General features: G+C 40.7%; 1 pseudogene; it reads right to left on the bottom strand.

Moving 5' to 3' along the window:
• Window positions 1-225: 225 nt before the first annotated feature.
• LOC149226795 (F-box/kelch-repeat protein At5g60570 pseudogene) lies at window positions 226-24,909 on the bottom strand (annotated as a pseudogene).

The following is a 24,909-nucleotide window of genomic DNA, read 5'->3' as shown; positions in this document are numbered from 1 at the left end:
CCTTTTGATAATGAGTCCAAGGAAAGTTAAGACTTTGAAACTAATAATAATTTGAAGATTGGTATAGTTGGATTTGGTAATTATGGGAACCTTCTTGCAAAAAATATGGTTAAGCAAGGTCATATAGCATTGACTCATTCTATAATGAATCATTGGGATAGGTATAAACTTTAACAAATACATAACAATAATAGATTGACGAGACTAAGAATAATGACCAACTCATCAAATCATTACTACATAGTTGTAAGCAAACACTTCAGTGTGCCACTTGACTACAAGAACTTTCCAGTCTATTGGCCTCCTAGCATCAGAGGTAGGCCTCCATGAATTCACTATAACGTATTCACCTTCAGGTGCTCGTTTCCCACTGATTACTACAATATCATTACCACAGGCCTTGAATGCTAGACCCTAACCATTCATTGAATCTTCCCTCATAGTAAACCTACCCACAACACCCCATGTGTTATTTTCCTTGTTAATTTTCTTAACTTCATATTTCTTAACTTCATTTCTATAATGCTCAACTACATATAATTGATTATTGACTACAACAACTAATGGGGGAGCATGAGTCACATTGTTCCCTCCAGGGAACATGTCATGTATCCTTATCCAAGTCCTTGTTTGAAGATTATACTCTTCTCCACATGTTAGGGAAACTGTGGGGCTTGGAATTTCTCCTATGGCATAAAACTTACCATCCATGAAAAACCCTGAACAAAGTTTCCATGGATAATGCATGTCAGGCAGACTTCCCATGTGCCTTTCTCAAAGTTGTAAAGTTTGGTAGACTTGAGAACAATGAAATTCTGATCAGTTCCTCCTGCAACTATGGTTATCTCTCCATAGTTGCTTGGACTGAATAAACAACGAGGGCTAGTCATCCCTTTATAGATTCAGTGCTAATTATGTAGGATTTATGTATGTAATTGATGCGCTTAATTTTTTTAGTGACTACGGAGTTGTTGGACCTGTGGATTTATAGAAGTGTAGATCTCCATTTAGTTTAAACACCAGACCATCCTAGAAAGGGAACATGGGTATGTTATTTTATGATCTTAGCTTAGTTTATGTTATTATTAGAAAGATGAGATTTTATGAATTAACTTAGTTTATGTAGTGGATTGTGGTTAAAGGAAGTCATTTGTTAGGTCCCTATACTACTAGTATAACCCCTTATTGTTATTAGTAAAACCCCCTTATTATATCATTTTGCCCATGTAATTCCCATATTGCTATTATTGTGCCCCATAGAAGCCCACTATTGTTATTATTGTGCCCTTACATTATTATTGTTATGTCGGCTCTGATTATAATATGACCCCTTAGACTCCTATATATATAAAGGAGGTTTCCCCCTCGAAGAGGCTTATTTCTAAGGTGTTTATCTATTTTTTCTATCTTTTTGTGAGCTGGTTTCATAACATTTGGTATCAGAGGTTTGGATTGTAGGGTTTCGCTACTCCAAACAGGTCATTGTGGAATTTTCACTATACCTTTTTTGCTACAAAGTGTCAAAAGCTAAAAACTAAACCCATTTGAGAAGAAATTGCTCTAAACCTTGGGTCCGAATTGCAGATCTTGTCTTGCTATATTTTCGGAGATATGATCTGCGGAATATAGGGTTTTCGCAAGATCCAGAATTTCATCTCAAACATGTCCTCGTGGAAATTTTGCTATAATATTTTTTCTACGAAGGTTCAGACCCTAAAAGTAAAACTCATTTGAACTAAAATCTTGATGAGGCTTGAGTCCAAATTTCAGATCTCAACTCGCTATATTTGTGGAGAGATAATCTGAGGAAGTTAGGGTTTTTGCAGACTCCAAAATTACATTCTAAATAGGTGACCTTAGGACAATCGTCATAACTTTCTCTCTAAGCATCAGATTAAAATTTTGTAAGAAGTTACAGAAAGAGGCCAACTTGTAGTTTTCTGTGCATATTTTCCAGATCCTAAGGTTGAAAAAGTAACAAGTGCCACGTATTACAAGTGTGCTCTACTGAACCAATCTATAATCAGGTCATCATGGGAGATTTGACATAACTCTTCCTTGCAGAATCCAATCTTGATTAGACTTGTGGGGCTAGAAACAGAATGCAGAGGTCTACTGTAAGATGTAATTTCAGAACTTGGAGATCTGAAATTACGGAATTACAGTCGTTTTAAGACTGGGCTCCTAAAATCAAGAAAACGCGATATGAGGAAGTTGATGGCAAGGATCCGGTAAATTAGATACTACAGATGGAGCAATATTTTGATCTACATGAGGTGGAACTATTACAAAAGGTACGTATTGCATCTTCATATTTAGAACTGGATCAATTTTTATGGTATATAGGGCTTTGTTATTGTAAACCACTTGTTACGTGGTCAATTTTCATGGAGGAATTGATAGCACATTATGAGGATACAAAGAGAAACGCCTTCTTTAGCCAATTGATAAATATCAAACAAAAGTGGTTAATGGTAGAGCACATTGAGGACTTTTAAAAATTGAATATAAGGGAAAATGATATTCCAGAGAAGCAGAGGATTGATCTCTCTATAGGGACTTTAAAGGATAACATTCAACATGAGGTTTTTCTTTGGGAACCTGATTCATTGGAGAAGGCATTTAGGTTGGAAAGAAAAGTAGAAAGAAAAATTATGGCAACAAGGATGTCTACCCCTCACAACTATAAAGATGGAAGTGTTGTTTCTCCTAGCCTTCCACAACCTACAAGGTTGACACCACAACAATTGGAAGAAAAAAGAGCAAAAGGGCTTTGTCACAATTGTGATAACAAATATATTAAAGGTCATAAGTGTGTTGAGAAGAAATTATTTTACATTGATTGTTAAGAGGAGGAAGAAAAGGATCGAGAAACGTCAAAAGAAGAGGATATACACTAGGAACCAACCCCAAAGAAAGAAGAAATGAATCCGACCATATATTGTAAAGCATTGGAAAGAATTACCACTCCTCAAACTCTCAAGATAGAAGGACATATCAAGAAGAAAAACGTTCAAGAAGCGAAAGATCACATCGAGCATCAAGAAATTAATCCTACAATATCTTGTAATGCATTGGCCGGAATTACCACTCCTCAAACTATCAAGATAGAAGGACATATCAAGAAGAAAAAGGTAATAGTGTCGATTGATTTGGGCAGTACCCATAATTTTATTCATTGTAAGATATCCAAGGAATTGAATTGCTTCCTATATCCAGCACCAGAGTTTCAAGTGATGGTCGCAAGTGGAGGAACCATAAATTTCTCTGGAAAGTGCCATAATATCAATCTATCCATGGGATAATATGTATTGAATATCCAAATTCTTTCCATTCCAATGGGTGGTGTTGATGTTTTACTAGGAGTCCAATGGCTACAATCCTCGGGTACAACAAATTTTAATTTTCAAGAACTTTTCATGAAAATTTCTTTGGAAGGAAAGGAAGTTGAATTAAGGAGTATCACAGGGAAACCAAGAAAGACAATCATCTCTAACGGAATGACAAATCTTCTAAAGAAAGAACAAAGAGGCATAATTGCACAATTATGTTCACTAGAGGTTCCCACGTCGAAATCATCTATTTCTCCAGATCTCCAAAAAGTCTTGGATAATCATTCCAAGGTATTTGAGATTCCCAAACTCCTCCCACCTATTTTTGATCATGACCATGCTATTCATTTTCCAGGAGTGTTCCTCCAAACATCAAGCCTTACAGATATCCCTTTGCACAAAAGAGTGAAATTGAACGTATGGTTGCAGAAATGCTAAAGGCTGGTATAATTCAACCTATTTAAAGTTCTTTCTCTACTCCAGTAGTATTGGTGCACAACAAGGCTCTAGGAATTTTTTTCCCTCAAATTACTAAAATGATTATGTCATTATGGTATGTTATTTGACAAACATAAAAAAACTCAAGCGGATGATATATACCCTCTAAAAATCATAAACCAATAGTTTTATGACTCTTTTACAAATCTCGATAAAACATGAGGGGTGACATCAGGCTCAAGAGCTAGGTGTCCAGACCAGAAATGCTTAGATATGATACTTAGTTAGTTTAAAACAATTCAGAAGCCAAATGATGTAGTTCTATGTGAATTTCAAGCATCAATAGAAAGGAATCTACAAATTTCTTATATGAGCAGCAATCCTACTGAGGAAGTTGATCAAAAAAGTTATTAGATAAATTTGTGTTGTCTCTGTTCTCTGCTATCATGTTCTTTTTATCTGCACATATCACTAGAATTGATACACATTTTACCATTAGCCACATCACTGGTGCAGAGGGAAAATATTTTTTCTTCCTAGATGTTTGTTTGGCTTGGGAATTTACCTACTGCGACAAATCTAAGTTACTTTTTCAATTGAAATAAATTTTTACTTTTTCCATTGTTCACAACTGAAGTGGTATGGTTAACTAACCAAAGTCTTGTTATATTTTTGAAAACAAAACATTTATTTTAAAGTATTTGTTTCCATCCACTTATTTAACAAAATTTACCTCTATCCCACAGAGTCCAGATTGTCCACATTTCTATTGGCAAGCTCACCAACATAAGAATCCTTCTGAACAAGTAATTCTCGCACTTGTGGGATTACCATACTTATCTTTCTATCACTATATGGAAAAGATCTATGAGATGAAGCCAAATGATCATAACCAAAATTGTATCCTTCCTCTTCTTCTATATTGATTTCATCTGGATTCTGATTCAGTGTGCATATTTACACATTGCAAGCCTTTTTGTTGCATAAAGTAGATTACACATTTTTTGTGTTCAGTGATTTTGTCTTCTTTCGTTTCTTTTTTTAGTTTTGTCTGTGATTATATCCCAACACCGAAGGGGATTGGAGGCGTTTGTGTCCATTCTGAGGATAAATATCAATATCATATCTTTCTTATCTATTTAGACACGTACTAGTGGGTGTTGGCCTATATGATCTTAAGCCTTTCGTAGAGTTGAATCCCTTTACAAACCTTGTACTCTGAGAAGCAAGAGGAACAATAAAATATGCTCCTAGATTGTCATTGTAACCAATTGTACATGGTAATGCATTCTCTTTTTCTTCAGGCAATGGTGTATCTTGGAAGAGAGATTTTGTTCTAAAAAGAGAGGATTCTAGAGAAATATTATTACCTTTACCAGGGACTGTCCAAGAGGGGTAGAATTTCCACAGAGCCATTTGATTTAAGATGCATAGAAGGAATGAATTTTGGAACAAGAGGCATAGTTTTAACTAAACTTATGATTTGTTCATGCATATGTGTGCTACCTTCAATGGGTTGTGAACCTATAAACATTAATTCAGTGCCACTAAATGTTCCATTTTTATACATCTCCATTAAACCAGATGAGGCACAGGTTGTTGGATGAAACCAACTGACATGATTTTTTGAAGAGCCCTAGGGTAAATTAGAGAAATTTTTGTTGTCTCTGTTCTCTGCTGCCATTTTCTTTATATATATATATATATCCATACATACATCATTGTAATTGATACACTTTGACCCATTAGCTACAATACTGGTGTAAAGGGAAAACAATATTTCTTCCCAGATGTCTACCTAGCTTGGGCATTCACCTGTTGCAACAAAGTTGAGTTACTTTGTCCATTGAAATAAACTATTACTTTGTTCATTTTTTACAACTAAAGTAGTATGGTTACCTAAACAAAGTGATGCTATATTTTTTAAAACAAAACATTTATTTTAAAGTATTGTTTCCATCCACTTCTTTAACATAAGTTACCTCATGACCCATAGAGTCCAAATTCTATTTAATCATATTATGAATTTTACTCATATGTGCTTGTGAATCAATGCACATGGTAACCCACTTCTAAGGGTAGTTGGAACATTGGATTAAGTGGAGTTTTAGTCTGGAACCATGTCCAACACTGAACAATAACTTTTCATGATTGTGTATTTCTATGAGTTACTATTATGTTGAGGAACAAACATTATCTAGTGAATTCTTGCTAAATATTCTTCATGTTCTATTCTTCACACTCACATATAAAATATAATGGTCATAGATGAGATCATGAATATGCAAAGATTCAAGGAAATAGAAAAAAATACTAATGTATATGGAATGCATTGGATAATATATATGTTGAAGACAAACTATAGATGAAAATCGTATTCTAGCCTACTTTGTTGAAATACCTAGTTGTGTACTTTAACTGCTAGTTTGCAGTAGTAATTAATAAAGTCTTCATGTTTGTTACTCAAGTGTTGGTAGATTCATTGCCTCATCAAGTTCCCTTCATCATTAGTGTAACATGCTTTCCATGAATAGCATGTAAGCTTGTGTCCTAAAGACTAGGAAATATAGTACTAAGCTCCTCATTCAGCCTAGTATTCTAGTGTCGCTAGTGCACTTACCATCTCCTTCAAAAGTACAAGTTTTCACCCGGTTGAACTTGTTTCTCATCATAATATTGGATCATTTAGCCCATTTTCTATCCTTTTTCCTGAAACATAAGCCATTTCTATTGGTGCATCAAAAACCATCTCTTTGACTGCTTCGTCTAATTTCCCAATTGGACTAGTATCTGTTCTGTACAGTGTTCCACCCCTTGATTGGAAGGAAGACCCTTCTCTTTCTAGCAATATTTTGTTGAGAGTGCATGTGTGTATACATGAAACCCTTGCCAATAATAGTTTAAATCCTCTGAGTTCTCACCTTCAAAGTTACATGTTTTCAATGTGTTTGAACTTGTAGCTCATGATCATCTTTACTCATCTTGGATGCATTTAGCCATGTTCTATCCTCTTTCCTGAAACACAAACCATTTCTGTTGGTGCATCAGAAACCATCTCTTTGACCACTTTACCCAATTTCCCAATTGGACCAGAGGTATGTTTTGTACAATCTACCTCCCCTTGATTAGAGGGAAGAACTTTTCTTTTTCCAGCAAATTTTTCTTAGAGAGAATTCATGGATAGACAGGACCCTTGCCAATGTTATCAATAGAATATTTTGAATCCTCACCAAGCTCATTAACTTCATGGTAAAAATGGTCAGCATCTAAATGTGACAAGTGATTAACATCATGCTCATTTCATTCCTTGTCCTCTTCCTCTTCATCCTCATCTTCTACGGATTCTTCTCCACCATCCCCACTCATCTCCACTTCTTCATCCTCATCTACTAAACTATCTTTCCAACCATGTTCAATGCTAAATATTGCAACCACACCAACATCTTAGTCAACACCCTCATTCACAAAGTTTAAACTCCTCTCCAATTCTCAAATATTCAACACTTCAAACAAATGCCATTGCATCATGGGAAAATTCCATTTGGTTAGACTCTATTTCTGAGAATGAGCAATTGCATCTATTGATTATGCTTCTTCATTCTCTCTTTCATTCTAGTGTTGATGCACAATGGAGCCTGAAGCTCCAGGATTTTTATTTTTGTGTTGAGCATATTCATGGATTGATATTGATTCTATAGTTAAGGGATATAAGGCCTTCGCAATGCCATTTGAAATCTTAACACACTTAGGATGATCTAAATTTAGATTCTTAAGTGTATAGGACAAGGCCCGAATCACTCCAACATCAATTAATGTTTTTGACACTTCTGTTGAAATATTTTACCTTGAAGTTGAGCGCATTGCAAGAACATCATTTACCAATTATTAATGAATTCATTTGGCATTCTAGAGGTTTGTAGCCATATACATGAATACATATAAAAGCACTGAGTGAATTAACAATCTCTAAAAATAGTGTTTTTTGTCCTTAGCTCAACGAATGCATACTGCCAAAATTGTCTAACTGTACTTGAGAATTTTTTCCTCCATTCATTATCTGTCTTTGTTTATTTTATGTGCATCCTATAAGATGGAGTAAACCTATGAAGAACATGGTATAAAGGTCCACTGTGTTCCATGCCATTGTCTCCTCCTTGTAGATCCTCTAAGATGGTTGTTTTCAGCATCATGACAAAGAATAATATTTATTGTTGATGGATACATCAAAACTGTTCCAATTAGTAGGTTGAAAATAAAATCTTCTCTTACTAAAGAAAATGAAGCTTTTCCATCCATTTCTAAGTTATATCTTCTAACAATAGCCTTTCCTTTCTCCTCTAATGGAATCTCATCAGCATCCATATCTCTAACAGAACAAGAAAATTTAAATTTCCTTCCAAGGTCATTCATCATAGGGGGTAAATATTGAGTAACTCAATCCAGGAGCTATTCAATTACACTTTAAAAGCTATGTGTTGGCCTCTTATGTCCTTTAATTTTCCCTCTGTTATAGCTCCAAATCTCACTCTTATGGTTTGTGATGCTGCACTCATGGCCTAGGGCAACCCCTCCTTCCAGACCTGGTCCAAAAATTTAAAAAACAGTGTTTTATTCCCTATACGCGACATTGCCCTGAGTTAAACGCGTGTACACGCGGGTCAGTGTATACCCAACCCGCGTGTATGTATTAAAACACTTAAAAAAATATATAATTCCTTATTTTCGGGCGGTGATCGTGGGTTTTACCTACTGGATCACCTGTTAGTGCCCGTGGCCCAACTGTTCCCAACCAACTCCTAACTAAAAAACTACTTTGGAGATGGTATAAAAAGACATCAAAGGGAAGGCCAAAGGGGGAGAGAAAGGAGAGCAAGATTATTATGCTGAGATTTTCCCTTTAGACCAGGTCTGAAGTCCTTGGTGCTTTCTGCACTTCCCCCATTTTGCATAGGAAACCCTTGTTTCCATGTGTATTGGTGATCATTCATCCTTGATATCATCATTGAGTAAGACTTGGAAGGAGCTCTTGTTGGAGGCTTGAGGCTGGAACGAATCCAGGAGGAAGCTTTGCTTGGAGCCTGCTGAAGATGTTCAGGTGATAGCTTTCCGTTATATGTACTTTATTTGCCTTTATATATAAAGAAACACGTCTTTGTTCCCGAAACAATCTTTCTTTATGCTTATGAGATTCTTGTTTTGAATTCTTATGCAAGTAGTTACTTAAAGATTTTTATAACTAACTTTATAGCATAAAGATGGTTTATACATAAGTATTCGTACATGTACTGTTGTGTTCTTTGATTTGTTTGTCTTGCAGGTCAAAGAAAGAAGAAGGGAACTCCAAGAAGGGTTTGGACCCTAAAGGCCTTCTCGAACGTAGGACCTTAGGTACGTACCCTTAACATTAGAATTTGCTTAAAAGTAAAAAGAATGGTTGTGTGTGTGTGTTTCTTTGAATAAGCAATTTTCAGTCTGGTAGAGTCTTAGCCCAAAGGACCCTAGGGGTACTTTCCCTTCAACCAAAATTGGCGACTCCGCTGGGGACAACACTCTTGTTGTTCCTAGTTTGGGTAGTCTTCAAGCCAATCAAGGCTCAGCCCTCTGTTTGTTGGCTCTGACTGTCTGATCTGTTCTTGAACTCCAAGCTTTTCCAGTTTTTCAATCTGTGTTTTTTATTTTTCTTGAAAGACTTCAGATACGCTCTTTTTCTGGATTACAGAAGCGTATATACGCAAGTTTCACTAAGTGAACCCGCGTATACGCAGGTTTCCTTAGTTACAGTCGCGTGTACACGCATTCTGCACATAATTGCAGGCGCGTATATTACATAATTTTCAAGATTTATAAATTTTCTTTTTGTTGAATGTTTGTCTGGTGGTTTGGGTCAGTTTCAAGCAGTCATTTTCCAGTAACAGTCCTCTGTTTAACAGGGGGCATCTTGTTCTGAACTCTCTCTAGTCATAAGGAGTATTAGTCTTGTTTTCGTTGATTGCAAGCGTCATTGATTTTTGACACACAAGATTTCTGTTTAAGAATCTTGATTGCTCTGTTTCGGCAGAGTAGGAAGATTGGATTCAATCTTTGTGTCCATTTTGCTTTCATGACACTTTTGTTTGCTTAACGAAATCATTTTTGTGACCATTTGCTCCTTCGTTTCGGGAAAGTTGTTTGTTATCATTTTCTTGAAACTTGTCTTTTGATCTTTTGGACTTTCATTGCTACCTCTGATTGTCAAAAGCGATTTCAAACACATTTATTTTTGTTGAGTTTTCATCATTTGAAAGGTGTCAATTCACAAAAGTGTTTGGTTGCCTATTTATCAATCATTGGTGTCAGTATTTTTGAGAGCTTTCCTTTGAAAAAGACTTTTTGATTTGATTGAAAGAAAATCTTTTGAAAGTTTTTGAGTTTCGCTTTCTTAAACTTACTTTTCATTTGATTTCCTTTTTTGCGAAGTGAAAGTGCTTTGTTTTTATCTTAAAACTTGTTTTTATTGTTTGGACGAAATGATTGGTAACACATCATCTTCTATCTAAACATTTTAGTGGCAAGACAAAATTTGGTAAAGCAGCAACTTTCCTTCTTTGTTTTTAGAGTAGTCTTTGAATCTTGCATCCACATATAGTTCTTGCATTAGGATAGATTTGCATCTCTTTTTAGGCATATTTAGTTTTGTTAGTTTTTGTGAGTGTGGAGTCTGAAAAGAAAAAGAAAATTTGTTTATATTAGAAGTACCTCTGAACCTCATAGAAATTGCTCTTCATCGAAAACAAAAGTGCATGTGCATGTAGCTAAGTTTCATTAATTTCTTTTGCGTCCATAAAAACACCACAAGTTTCATCTCCATTACCTTGTGACTTAAAGAACAGCCTAATAAAATCAAGCGCTAAATTAAAATCCACTAGAACTTTTTTGTTTTAGTCAGTTACACCAACAAGTTTAGGATTTTAGGGCCTTGGATTAGGCGAGTGGAGAGTTAACTCTCCAAGGCCACATAAAACGTCAAACATAAGAGTTTGATTAACGAGAGTAAATCCAATAGCGTTAGGAAGACCAGGAAAGCTCCGGATCTGGGAGTTAAGCACGAGGGTCTGTGAAGACAGGGAAGAGAGATACCCCCTCTCCTACTTGTCTGAACTTACCTCACGACTGTTCCGCCTGGCTTCTGCGACGAGTTGGTACCCATAGTTGCCTCTCCTAGGGATCTGCATAGGTGGCTGCGGAGGGGAATCTCGTGGCACCTGAGGTCGACGTTGCATCACTCTCGATAGTACTACTGGAGGGCACCCTTGCGAAGCTTGGGGGCTTGCACCAGCGCAGGCTATTGTTAGGAGGTCAACGTAACTTCCTCTGATACCTTCACTGATAGGACTGGGCCCTCATCATCCCAGACTATCTTTGGAAGGCCCTCTGATTCACTTTCTCGTATTTTGGTGTCCGGTCCTAATCACCCGAAGTGGAAATACTTGGAAGTTGTTTGACTGGCTGTATCTTTAGGAACTTTATATTGTGTGCTCTGTGCTCCTAGTCGGCTTAGCTTTTAATTTTTTGAGTCTTTAGTTAGATCATAACAAGAAATTCAAAGTGGCTGACCGGTCTCCAAGACGGTCTCGAAGACTTCGTGGTCTCTCGCCACCTAGTTTAGAGCCTTCTCCTAGAAGGCGCAGAGGGGATATTACCGGTAGGGTCCGTCCCACGCCAGTTGACACATCGGGGATTGATCCTCCTCTCGGGGTTATTAGCGGCCAAGCAAGGCCTGGCACTTCTGAGCAAAAGAGGGACACTCCAGTCTTTTCTCGAGTTCACTTTCAAGCGGAGAATAACGTAGAGGTAGAAGAACTTTCAGAATCATTAGTGATTCCAAATTCTCCACTACCATCTAGTTATCCAGACGTATTGCAATACGTTGGGACTCCGTCACATAGGCCATCGAGTCCAGGTTACGCTATGCGCTTACCATTTATGATCACTACTGGAAGCATGGTTTCTACAAGTGCTGCGACTATGCAAACCCCAACATCGGTGCAAGGGGGAGGAACCATTTCCATCCCCTCCGCTTCCTTGTTCGGATCTTTTGCTAGCACGTCTTTAATTGGGTCTACCTCCATTCCGTCCACGAGTGGAAATGCCCAAACCAATGCTTTTAGTACTGGTTCCTTCCTTTTTGGCACCCAATCACAGGGTATTCCATCGGTTCCGCTTAGTGCCGCTACGTCCATGATGGGCGGATCGGCTTCATTCCAGGGTTTTCCTTTTGGAAGTGGTCATATACCACATTCCAACCCGACGGTAGGATCCATGCCTTTTTCTTCAATAGGACAAAGCAGCAATCCTTTCCAAGGTTGGAATAACCCTGGGGTTAGTAGCGCAGGAACTGGGAATCCATTTATCGGCCAACAAGGGAATAGGCCGTACACCACGGTTAGTTCGTTTCAAAGTATTCCTCCCCTTGCTTCGGCTTGGAACCCATATCAGGGGTTATCAACTCCTTACCATTCTTTAGGAGGAAACTTTGCGGGCTATGGAGGTTATACGGCAGGAGTTGGTCAAACTCCGAATTTTGCTAGACCACAAGGCTTGCCTTTTGGTTCAGCCGGTTCTACTGGTCACTTCGGGCAGCCTGGTGCCTCCCAAATCCCAGGACAATCTTTTCAGAACTTTGGGAGTTCTGCCCAGTCTGGGTGGAATCCCCTAGGTCCTCCGAGGCTTCCATTTCTGGCAACGTTAAACTTGCCAGATCTTACTAAGCTAACAAATGACCCAATCAGATATAATCCAGCCTGGCCTCCGGTCCCAACCAAACTTCCTTCGGACATTCCAAAATTCGAAGGGAAGAGTGGTGAAGATCCAGGCGATCATGTAACCACATTCCATTTGTGGTGCTCATCCAACTCCCTCATCGAGGATTCGATTAGGTTGAGACTGTTTCAGCGCACCTTGACTGGTAATGCGGCTAAATGGTACATAGAGTTGCCAGGGGGCAGCTTTACATCGTTCGCTGACTTAGCCAATATCTTCTTAAATCACTTCTAGTTGCCTGTCCGCTATGATGTCGGAACTGAACTTCTGGCCACTTTTCGTCAGGATAAGGCAACCCACATTTCTGACCACATTCAGGAATGGAGACGGAGAAAGAGGTTCATCAAAGCCGAAATCCCTCCGGAGTACCGTCTAGAGTGGTTTTTGAAGTCTTTGCAACCTGAGATCTCCAAGGATGTCTCCATGTCTGGGGTCTATTCTGAGGAGCAAGCCATTTTCAGGGCCCAACAGTTAGAATTGATTTACTCTCAGTCTGGGATCCTCCAAAAGTACTTGCCAGATGCTCCTGGATCTAAGGTTGATTTAGCTAAGCCGAAGCCAGGTCCACACGCGGACGGTATCGTTGGGTCTGTAGACACATCTACAGTGAACTTGTTGAATCAATTGCAGCAGTTGTCTTTGCAAACTGCTTCTAACAACCAAGTCACATTGTCTAATCCTCCCGCTTCCCAAAATTCTTCCATTAACGCCGTCCAATCCGATAACCCCAAAGGAAATCAAAATTCCAATGGGAAAAAGAAAGGACGTGGTAAGAAGAAGAATTCGGATGGGAAGCCCAATGCAAATAAATCTGGCAACAACGCTGGTGGTGGTAAAGGTGAGTCGAGAAAGAAAGTTAAGTTCCCTTGCAAGTTATGCAGCGGGGACCATCTAACTCATCTCTGCCCTAGAATTGAAGATGCTCAGCGCCTGTTAGGACAGCAAGGGACTTCTAGTTCGCAAGCTGTGTTAACTAACCCGTTTCCCCAAGGGCAGCAACTTCTTGCTGGCGCGAATTCGAATCCTGGGACCTCCTCAGGGGGCAACCAGGAAGGGGAAAAACCATCAAATGTTTTTATGATGGGTTCAAATGTTAACGTGACTACTCGGTCACGTGATTATGGTGAAGCTGAAACATCTAAGGATAAAACGGTTCCTGGAGGTAATGACCTTCATATTGAGCGACCTCCTGTTGAGACTATACCTAGGATACCGAAAGGTTCCGCCAAACACGCGACGATTAACCCTAATGCTAGGGCCGCCCAAAATTACTCCATTGTGGAGGATTTGGCTCAAAGCCCGTGTGCTATGTCCGCTTTGGAGGTTCTCCAGTCGTGTCCGTCTCAGAGAAGTGCTTTACTCTCCGCCATTGGAGCAGTCGATCCAGCTAACTCTTTAGTGCTCTCTTTTGACATGTCAAATGTCAAAAAGAGACTCCCTCATCACATGGCTTTTCGGATAAAGTCTACATACCAGAAAATCAATATTTTTCGCACCGTTATAGATGAAGGAGCTTCCACATGTGTCATGTCCATGTCATGTTGGAAGGCTATTGGTTCACCTTCGGCTGTTCCTTCACCAACCGTCTTAACTGCATTTGATGGCCATTCTCACAAGCCGCATGGGATTATCCCGGCCTTTCCTATATGTGTTGGAGGGAAGGTCGTTAATATCGAAGTTGAAGTCGTAGATGCTAACCTAGACTATAATCTCCTGTTAGGAAGGAACTGGGTGTACGAGATGGAAGCCGTCGTATCGACTCTGTTTCATGTCATTTGCTTTCCTCATGAGGGGAAAATCGTTAAGGTTGATCAAATGGACTATTCTCCAATCGATCCTCAAGCAACCTCCGACTCTACTGTTCCTTTGGTGGATAACCCTCGCCCGCTGACTGAGAATTTAGGAGTAGGGATGTATTCCTCATTGATGGGTACGTTTGATCTTCCCTCTCCTTTTGCAAGAATCAATGCTATTTCATCATCCAAGGAGTCTTCTCGAGAAGAGTTCTTTCGAACTCATTATTTTTCCGACCCTTGGACCTTGCCTTCACCGACCACCACATTAGTTGTAGGACAAGTGAATGGAATGGCGTTTCCTATATCTGCAGCTGAGCTTAGATATCAGTCTATCGTAGACTCTGCAGATAACCATTCTACTCCTTTTTCCGAAGAGGAGTTAGATGGTCATGTGGCCCCCGCTTGGAGCTTTGATTCTACCTCTTCCTTGGACTGCTTAGATTCGGTTCTACCTTCTGAAGAAGCAATCCTCGAAGTAATGATGGGTATAGATCAACCGTGGGAAGACTTACACCATCGTTCATATTTTCTTCCTCCTTTGCAGGAAGTGGAATCTAAATTCTCCGAGCTCGTTGGTAGTGATGTTTGTACGGTGTCGAACCCTTTGGCTCCAACACACACACGTGCCGAAGGTAATATGTCGGTAATTTCAAAAATGATACCTATAAACATCTCTAAGGATCCTAACACCATCGAGAATATCTTCATCGGAATTGAGTGTTCCCCTGAAGAAATTCAAATTTACACCGACCTATTCAAGGAATATCGTGATGTATTTGCTTGGTCTTATGAGGAAATGCCCGGCATTGATCCTGCTATAGTCCAACATGAGATCAAGACGTACGAAAACGCAAAACCGATTCGTCAAAGGCTTCGGCCGGTTAACCCTAGGAAAGCAGCGGCTATCAAAGCTGAGGTTGAGAAGCTGCTAAGGGCGGGTTTTATATACCCTGTTCCTCTTACGGATTGGGTTTCGAATCCAGTCCCTGTGGACAAAAAGCAAGGAACAATCCGTCTATGCATCGATTTTAGGGACTTAAACAAGGCTTGTCCAAAAGACAATCACCCCACGCCATTCATTGATCAGATTATCGACGAGTGTGCGGGTAATGAAATTTTTTCCTTCATGGATGGTTTTTCGGGTTATAATCAAATCTCTATCCGTCCTGAAGACCAACATAAGACAGCCTTCATATGTCCCTGGGGTACCTTTGCATATCGAAAGATGCCTTTTGGTCTTAAAAATGCTGGAGCCACTTTTCAGCGGGCCATGTCATACGCTTTCCACGACATCAAACATGTCATCGAGGCATACTTAGATGATCTCGCTGCTCGCTCTCGAAAGAGAACTGATCATCCTAGTCATCTTCGATTAGTCTTTGAGCGATGTCGTTTCTATAAAATCTGGTTGAATCCCAATAAATGCGTTTTCGCGGTTACATCCGGTCGGCTGTTAGGGTTTATTGTGTCCAATGAAGGGATTCGGGTTGATCCCTCAATAGTTCAGTTGCCTCCCCCGTCCTCAATTCGTCAACTTCAAAGTCTTCAAGGGAAGGCTAATTTCTTAAGATGGTTTATAGCAAACTATGCCGAGATCACTAAAGGGTTCATGCGTTTGCTACGAAAAGGAGTCCCATTTGTATGGGACGACTTTGCGCAGCGGTCGTTTGATGCTTTGAAAAAGGCATTAGTCTCTGCCCCGCTTTTGAGTCCACCGGATTATGGTAGAGATTTCCTTTTATATCTCGCTGCAGCAGAATCTACCATTGGTATGGTTCTAGTTCAGGAGGACGATGCTCTTGTCGAGCACGTGATTTATTATTTGAGCCGAGGCTTAATAGGCCCTGAACTCCGCTATTCTCCGGTTGAGAAGTTGGCCTTGGCGGCTATCCATGCTGTCCAGAGGCTCCGTCATTATATTTTGCTACGCAAAACTTTTGTCTTAGCGGCGGTTAATCCATTCCAATTTGTCCTCAGTAGGCGAGTGATTGGGGGCAAATATAATAGATGGATAGTCATTTTACAAGAATTCGATCTCGAATTCTTGTCCGCCATGTCTAAGAAATCTATGGTCTTTGCGGAGCTAATTTCTGAGCTTCCTTGTGGAGAGGATATTGTTTATGAGGAAAATTTACCCGACGAACATATATTCCTCATCGCTTCACAAGACCCTTGGTATGGAGATATCATTGTTTATCTCCAGACTTCGAATTTTCCCTCTACTTTCTCCAAGGATGAACGACGCAAGTTACGTCACCTGGCTAAAAACTATGTTATCATTGGTGACACATTATATCGTCGAGGGGTTGATTCAATTCTTCGACGTTGTTTAACCTTAGAGGAAGCAGAGTCTGTTCTTAATGACTGCCACAGTGGAGCTTGTGGTGGTCATCTATCAGGGCTTGCTACAGCCCAGCGCATCTTACGTGCCGGCTATTTTTGGCCTTCACTTTTTAAGGACTGTGTGGAAGCGGTAAAACGCTGTCACCCGTGTGAAATTTTTACTCGCAAGATGCGCGCGCATCCAGCTCCCCTTTTTCCCGTTGTCACCGTCGGTCCCTTCACTAAGTGGGGTATTGATTTTACGACTTGTAATCTGCCTTCAGTGGCGAATCACAAGTACATTATCGTGGCTGTAGACTACTTCACGAAGTGGGCTGAGGCCATGCCTACTTATAAGAACGACAGTGACACGGCAGCTTTGTTTCTTTTTAATCAGGTTATCTCAAGATTCGGTATCCCAAGGGAGATTGTCACTGACCATGGCAGTCATTTCCAAAATCAGCTAATGTCCGAATTGGCTCTTAAATTAGGATTCCGTCAGGAGCATTCGTCCCCTTATTATCCTCAGGCCAATGGACAGGTCGAGGCGGTCAATAAAACTCTTAAGACGATACTCCAACGGACAATCGATAAAAATCGGTCCAATTGGCACATTATGTTGTATCCGGCTCTTTGGGCATACCGAGCCTCCGTCAAAATGGCTACTGGTTTTACTCCTTTTCAGTTGGTTTACGGGATGGAATCTATCTTTCCGGTCGAATGTGAAATTCCATCTCTAAAATTGGCTATTGAGCTTCTTCCTGAGACTTCGAGCCTCGAGGAGCGCCTAGTTCACCTGGAACATCTCGATGAGCAGCGTCGAGATGCCGCCACGATGAATGAGGCCCATAAGAAAAGGGTCAAAACTCAGTATGATAAGTCTGTCCGTCCTCGTGTCTTTACTGAAGGTGACCTTGTCTTGGTCTATGACCAAGATAAGGACACCTTGGGGGCAGGCAAATTCAAGCCTATGTGGTACGGTCCTTTCATTATCAAACGAGTCTTAGAAAAAGGATCGTATGAGTTAATTGATTTCGAAGGAAACAAGCTGGCGGAGCCCCGAAATGGGCTTTATTTAAAGAAGTATTTTGCTTAGTTTTACCAGGCAATGGCTTCTTTGTATTTTATGTATATTTGTACATATATTATCGAGCGTTTTCTGATATCAGCACTTTTTGGTCTGCCTTCACAGGTGTTGATGGATGAGTTGGTTTATTTTGGGTTCGCCGATGGTGCTAGTCGGCACACTCGGAATCTTGCTTCCGCAGCTTGGGTACTTTATTACCCAACTGGTCAGTTGATGTTATCAAGAGGCGTGTGTATCGGTCCTGCTTCAAACAATATGGCCGAGTATACAGTTGTTATCAATTTATTATCCGAAGCAATCTCTTATGGGATTGACTCGTTGGTAGTATATCTTGATTCTCAATTGATAGTGTCTCAGTTAAATAACATTTATCGGGTTAGAGATCCATTATTATATCGCCAATATTTAAGAGTGAGGTTGTTGCAAAGATCATTTATTTACATTAATTATTTGCACATTCCAAGATCTCAAAATTGGTTAGCTGATTCTATCGCTAATCAAGCATTAGATTGGCATATCAATCATTCATCATCATAAAATCATGCATCAAAAAGTCAAACTGTATATATATATATCTCGTAAAGCGTCTCGAGTGTACATATGTGTGTCCAAAAATATACAAAATTGGGACTCAAATGCCCATAATCATGTCAGGCATATCTAACGCCTCGGCTCTGGATGAGCAGCTAAACATGTAACTATAGCATTGGCCACGCGCCGAAAGACGCGAACCCAGTCACGTGGCATCCCAACCACATGACGCTGCATATCCGGAGGAAGATCCTCTATCTCGGCCATCGGTACTTAGCAACTCAGTCTTGCCAAGTGTCGCTGGACGTTGTTAAGGGTCCTTTCCGCATCCGCAGCCGCCTCTTCGGCTCCTCGGCCACGCCGTCCATGCCGCGGGAATCCATCTGGTCGCACGGGCCCAATGTCTGGAACATGATCATCATATTAGTCATTTGAATCTCATCAAAAAATATTTTTCAAAATTTATCATTATATTTGAAAAATCCAAAAAATCATAAAATCATAAAAAATCAAAAATCTTACCAATCTCGCCCCATGCTACATCCGGTGGTAACACTAGATCAGGATCTCCTCGGAAATCCAGTCCGACATAGGGGTAATCATCTATGGCGATGATTTGCTGCTCCCACCAGATAAATAAATCATCATCGAATGCATTCCTAGGGACTTCCCCACCCCCCAGACGTTTCATCAAGTCAGCCCACCGGCCCATGCGTGGATCACGTGGACTACTGATGGAAACTGCTACCCTGGGGCGGAGTGCGGGAACCTTCTCGAAGAAGAATGTACATAAGATGGTTCCGAACCCAAAGTTCTTGGTCTGTCCCCTCCTGATAGAAGTAAGTTGTTCCTTCATGTTGGCAAGGAGAGGAGTGCACCAGTCAAACACTGTAGTGAGACAGTCCACTGCCACGCTCATGTTTACTCGTGACGGCTGATGTAGTGAGGATGATCCGTTCACTTGACCTATGGTGAACAAGATTATCCTGAGTGACAAACTCGCCACATGTGGGATAGAGATCTGACTTCCGACCTTCCGATGACCCGGGCAGTAAATCTGTACATAGTCATCCACACTGAGGCTATTCCGTGTCCTGCCCCGGGAGTGCACTACCTCTCCCCTCCGGGAAAGGCCCGTGATGAAATATATATCTTCCACTTCTACCCTGAGTGGCATCTGATCAATGATGAATGCTTCCTCATCGACATCCCAATAATCAATGAGTCTCTCGAGCAAACGCGTGTTGGCTTTCATGTTTGGAAATTTGAAGAATTTTAGCAACCCGCATCCCCGTAGGGCATCTAATGCCTCATCATTGTTCATAACTTCATTATCTACAGCTGAGTGCTCTCTTTCACGCCATGTGAGAGTCATCCTGGAAGAAAAAATCATTTTCATCCGTTAGTTTTGTGTATAAAATTAGTTTGCTGCGCACACGCGGGTTCCCTTGTATACAGTCGCGTGTAGGGCCGTCGTATACGCGAGTTCTATACAGCCAACCCGCGTGTACGCCGCAGAGCAATTTTTTGCAAAAATCTAACGGTGAAACATCAATTAAACTTCCTAAAAACTATCACAATTAATTGCAAGACAAGTTTAGTGCTTACCTGGAAGTTTTCGGCAAGTTTGAACGGTTGAATAAGTCACAGGGAAGTTTGCTCCTTTTGCTCCACAATTTTTGCTCTCCAAGTCAAACGGTGAAAATGGTAAGTCCAAAATTTCTTTTTATAAGTTTTGAAAATGCAAAATTTTTTCAAAATTTTATTTTGTTTGGTTTCATGTCACTTTTAACTTGGGAGCTTGGAATGTCGAGATCAGGTTGTTTTTCAGGACATTTTGGACATTTTTTGACGGTTCGAGACGGTTCCATGACTGCTGACCCGTCATGGCAGGTATCGTGTTCTCACTGGCATATAGGTTAGGGACACCCCTTTTCCGTTGCATTATGCATACTAGCCTCCATTTGACCGATACATCTGCCATAGGGTCGACCCCATCGTGTTATGGTGCGTTAGCCATTTTCACTCGCCGATTCTTTAAATCATGACACGATGGTAGAGCCATCCTTTTACATGGGCATCCTAGTTAGCACCTCACTGACATTTTTTGCCCATGCTGCTTCGTTTTGAGTAGGCTCGGGAGTCCTCTGTAGTCCCGCCATGACTTATGCGTTGAAGACTCATTCCTCTTTGCTTCTTCGCTTCGTTCTGGCCTTATACCCTAGAGGCTCCCATGAGTGTCGAGTTGTACTTTTGCATTGCATGTTGGCCATTTGCACCTTTTGGCCTAGAGCCGGCTTCACTTGGACTCGTGTTTAAGCCAACTTTTGACCATGACGTCTGCAAAATCAACCTTGCATACCTTTGACTTCTGCAGCTTGACATACCCAAATCTGTGGAAGGAACATACCTCTGAGTGTCACTGACCAGTTTTCACCTCCCTGCATTGAGCATAGGAACGTTCCTTTCCCAGGAACTAGATCATCTGTTTCACCGACACTCGTTCTTTCCACTGTACCATAGCATTCTTTTATTCTTTTTCCGGCTTATCAGAAAAAGACAAAAAAATTAAATATTCCAAAAAGAGCGGGAACAGGGACATTATTTCCATTTATTGTTGGCAGCTAGAGTCAGTCATGTCGCCCTTGAACAAAGCACTCAAAGCAAAGTCTCCTCCGCATGGGTGGGATTTAGTTTGACTTAGGTATGCCATAACCTTGTTATCGAGTCAGTTCTCCCCCAATTGGTTATCTCTTCCAATCATATGGAGGGTTCGTTCGTGCCTCCTGCATGACGAACTTATACAGATTCATTATATGCTGCCACATAGTCACATTGAGTCGTGCTTTTGTTCAAGGGAAGTTAGCCTGAGTCGGCCTTTCTGCGGTGTCTCTTGACTCATTTTTCAGTCGGCCATCCCTGGTTGTCAGTGTCATGTCTATCATCACATCAGTTATATTGGTCCTTTACTCGTGCCGGTTTGAGAAGGTCCCCATTGACTTCTTGCTGGCGGGTCTTGTCCTTATCGACGACGACACCTTGCTCTGAGGACAGGTTTAGAGCCGCACCCTGGCCCTATTTTCATTATTGATAGGTCACCTTGTGCTCAGCATCGATCAGTATCATGGGTCTTTGACTGAGTGGTTTCCCTTGTGTTCGACATCAGCATACATTATCACACATTGGGATTCGTGCAGTACCTTGGTTTCCATTTGACCCTATTGGTGGATACCTCGCCTCTGTGTCAACTTTCATTATTGGTTGGTTCAGAGGGTTTCTGCCGTGCGCTAGCCACATCTTGTGTACGCCAGAAACGTACTTCGGTTGGGTTACTACATCTTTTTCGTCCGATTCCTTCCACATTATTGGCCTACGGGTTACACTCGCGCTAGATTGATGGAGGATGCCTTAATGCCTTCCTTCTAGCAGATCTTTCCCTATCGACTCCGACTCATTGCTCTGGGGCAAAGATCTAGAGTCCATTTGGCAGTACCTTGGGGTTTGCAGTCATTAGTGGCAGATCCTTCGCTATCGACAGTGGGAAACCATCATTGTCTCCTGATCGATAGATTCTTACAGGTGTTTCGACTTCAGCTCATCTATTCACACTTGTTAGATTGTACTGGGTACCTTGACGCTCATTATCATTATCGGTGAGTAGTCTCACGTTTGTTAATGGTATACATCAATGACCGGTAATCAAACGATTTCTCACATGGTCGACTTCAGATCATTTATTCCCATGGTGTAGAAATGTACCACGGCGGTCGGTGAAGACCTCAGGTTGTATCAGCATTCATTGGTTCACTTGACAGTTGCTCCTGTTGCTGCTAGTTGATACCACTCCACCTTATATGTTGCAGTCAGTCATGGCGACATTCTATATGCTGGCACTTGAGTTTGCAGTGTAGTACCATCCTATTCCATCATGTTCAGTTGGTACCTTTTGGGATCAGTCTTTGATATGAGTGATCCATTGCATCTTTCAGCATCATTGACAGTTTTATATGTGATATTCAGACATGTACTTGCTCATTATGATCAGATGATCCATTATGTATCTTCCAGTCATTTATACTTGTATACTTAGTGGATCCGCTTGTACTTGATATGCGGACATGCTTTACCTTTCCTGAGCATGGGTATGCCCGCCTCAGACAGTGTTTCTTTCTGATCTCCTTTCGGTGGCTTGGCAGGCTGAATTCTGGTGCAGTCCTCCTCGGTTTTTTGACAGAGTTCCTTTCCATGTACTTACATAATATATTTCGGCCATCATGTTCCCCTTCTAACCTCATACATTAGGGGGCATCTATTATAGCTCCAAATCTCACTCTTATGGTTTGTGATGCTGCACTCATGGCCTAGGGCAACCCCTCCTTCCAGACCTGGTCCAAAAATTTAAAAAACAGTGTTTTATTCCCTATACGCGACATTGCCCTGAGTTAAACGCGTGTACACGCGGGTCAGTGTATACCCAACCCGCGTGTATGTATTAAAACACTTAAAAATATATATAATTCCTTATTTTCGGGCGGTGATCGTGGGTTTTACCTGCTGGATCACCTGTTAGTGCCCGTGGCCCAACTGTTCCCAACCAACTCCTAACTAAAAAACTACTTTGGAGATGGTATAAAAAGACATCAAAGGGAAGGCCAAAGGGGGAGAGAAAGGAGAGAAAGATTATTATGCTGAGATTTTCCCTTTAGACCAGGTCTGAAGTCCTTGGTGCTTTCTGCACTTCCCCCATTTTGCATAGGAAACCCTTGTTTCCATGTGTATTGGTGATCATTCATCCTTGATATCATCATTGAGTAAGACTTGGAAGGAGCTCTTGTTGGAGGCTTGAGGCTGGAACGAATCCGGGAGGAAGCTTTGCTTGGAGCCTACTGAAGGTGTTCAGGTGATATCTATTATCTCAAAATCAGGCCCTGGAAGGCTGCTGACCAGGAAGACTTCAAGTAACTATTTCAGACCAATCTTTTGACTAAGGCTTAGCCTCCTTAGCCTGAGAGGGCTCTCTCAAAGGATTATTGATTTTGACTATCAGTAAGATGGCTAACTCTTGTGAATAACATTGGCAAATAATGAAGGCTGGACAAATATTACATAAGTTTCCATTGGGCTTATGGAGTCAATCAAACCTCAGTAAATAATGATATTGCTTTAACATAGAAGTCAGGGCATGTGACATTTAAATGTTCAAAATACAACTCTTATAAAACCACAGTTCATAGATGAGTACAGGAAGTCAGAGCAGCATAAGTGAATTCTGAGTGATTACTCATCTAAGCAACTGAAAAAAGACATGAAGGACAAAGTAAAATAACACATCTTGAACATGGAAATGCTGTATGAATCCTGAGAAGAAAAGCATATAACTTATATTACTGAATTCTTTTCTTTACATAAGCCAAAACAGCACTCTGTTTTTATAAAATATCCAACCCTCATTACATAGATGTTTCAGCTATATATAGAAACATTATTCTAACTACTTCGAGCTTCCTCCTCCAGCATGAGGGGAGCTCGATGACTGCCACTAATGACACCTATTTGCTATTGAACTGACTCATAAATACAATCAGGAACTAACTGTAGTGTTTAAGAATCCTAATTTGACTATAACTCTAACTCTATCTTCCTCGTAGAATGATTCCTCCTTGTTCTCTGACACCTGGGCTCCTTTCAGTTTGGCTGAGATGGTTGAGATGAATATTCAATGTTCCATGCTGGCTTTGGATGCTGAGTGCTTTAATGGTTCAGTGATGTTAGGAGAAATCCCCTGTTTTTCGGTTCCAGTCTTCCACCCCTTATTCGAATATGCAGCAGCATGTCTTTAGCTCTTTAATATCCCAAAAATATAGAGCACCACCATGTTCCTGATGTGTTGGAGGCTTCATCGATGGACAGGTGTGCAAGCCAAAACTCCTCGTATGCAACTCCTTCCAAACCCTAATGACCGGTAATAAAGTGACTTTATAACAAAAACTTTAAACTTGAGTCAAAACATTTCACTTTTTTAAAGGTACACCTGTCATAATCTGAATGGCTGTGATAGCTTCATTTGGTCTCTTATATGTCCCTTAGGTGTTTCCTTTGAAAATTTCCGATCATCTTATCAAACTGTTTGTCTGCGTTAAAAAACAACACCTACAGCAGTTTCGCAGCGCGCTACGAAACTGCTGTTTAATTTAAAAAACACAGTCTTCCTTTCATAGCTAAATGATTGCCAGTGTGTAGCTTCAGCATCAGCAAGGTCCGAACACTGACCATCCTTCTCATGTAACTGTCCTGTTGTTTCAATACCTGCTTCCTTATGTGCTGAATTGAAATCTGAATCAAACTCATGTTTGGCTCTGCCATCCGAATCTGTTTCCATTTCTGATTCCATGGTAGTAAGAGCATCCATATAATTGTCTACCTCACTAGCTACATCATCATTCTCATCCTTAAATGCATGGACTTCTGGTCTACTTTCACCATTGACTGACAAGTCCTTTTGTTCCACTTGAATAAAATTCTCAGAAATTCTCTCTGCATCCTTATCTGCAGTGACCCTCGGTGAATGAGTTTCTCGAGTAGAGGCTGTGGTAAGATTATCCAT

This window comes from Pinus tabuliformis, chromosome J (assembly GCF_031772625.1).
Source record: "Pinus tabuliformis cultivar Carrire ecotype Pingquan chromosome J, CPIR1, whole genome shotgun sequence".
In the NCBI taxonomy this organism is placed as follows: Eukaryota; Viridiplantae; Streptophyta; class Pinopsida; order Pinales; family Pinaceae; genus Pinus; species Pinus tabuliformis.
The sequence above is the reverse complement of the archived record's forward strand: the minus strand, read 5'-3'. Positions and strand labels throughout refer to the sequence as shown.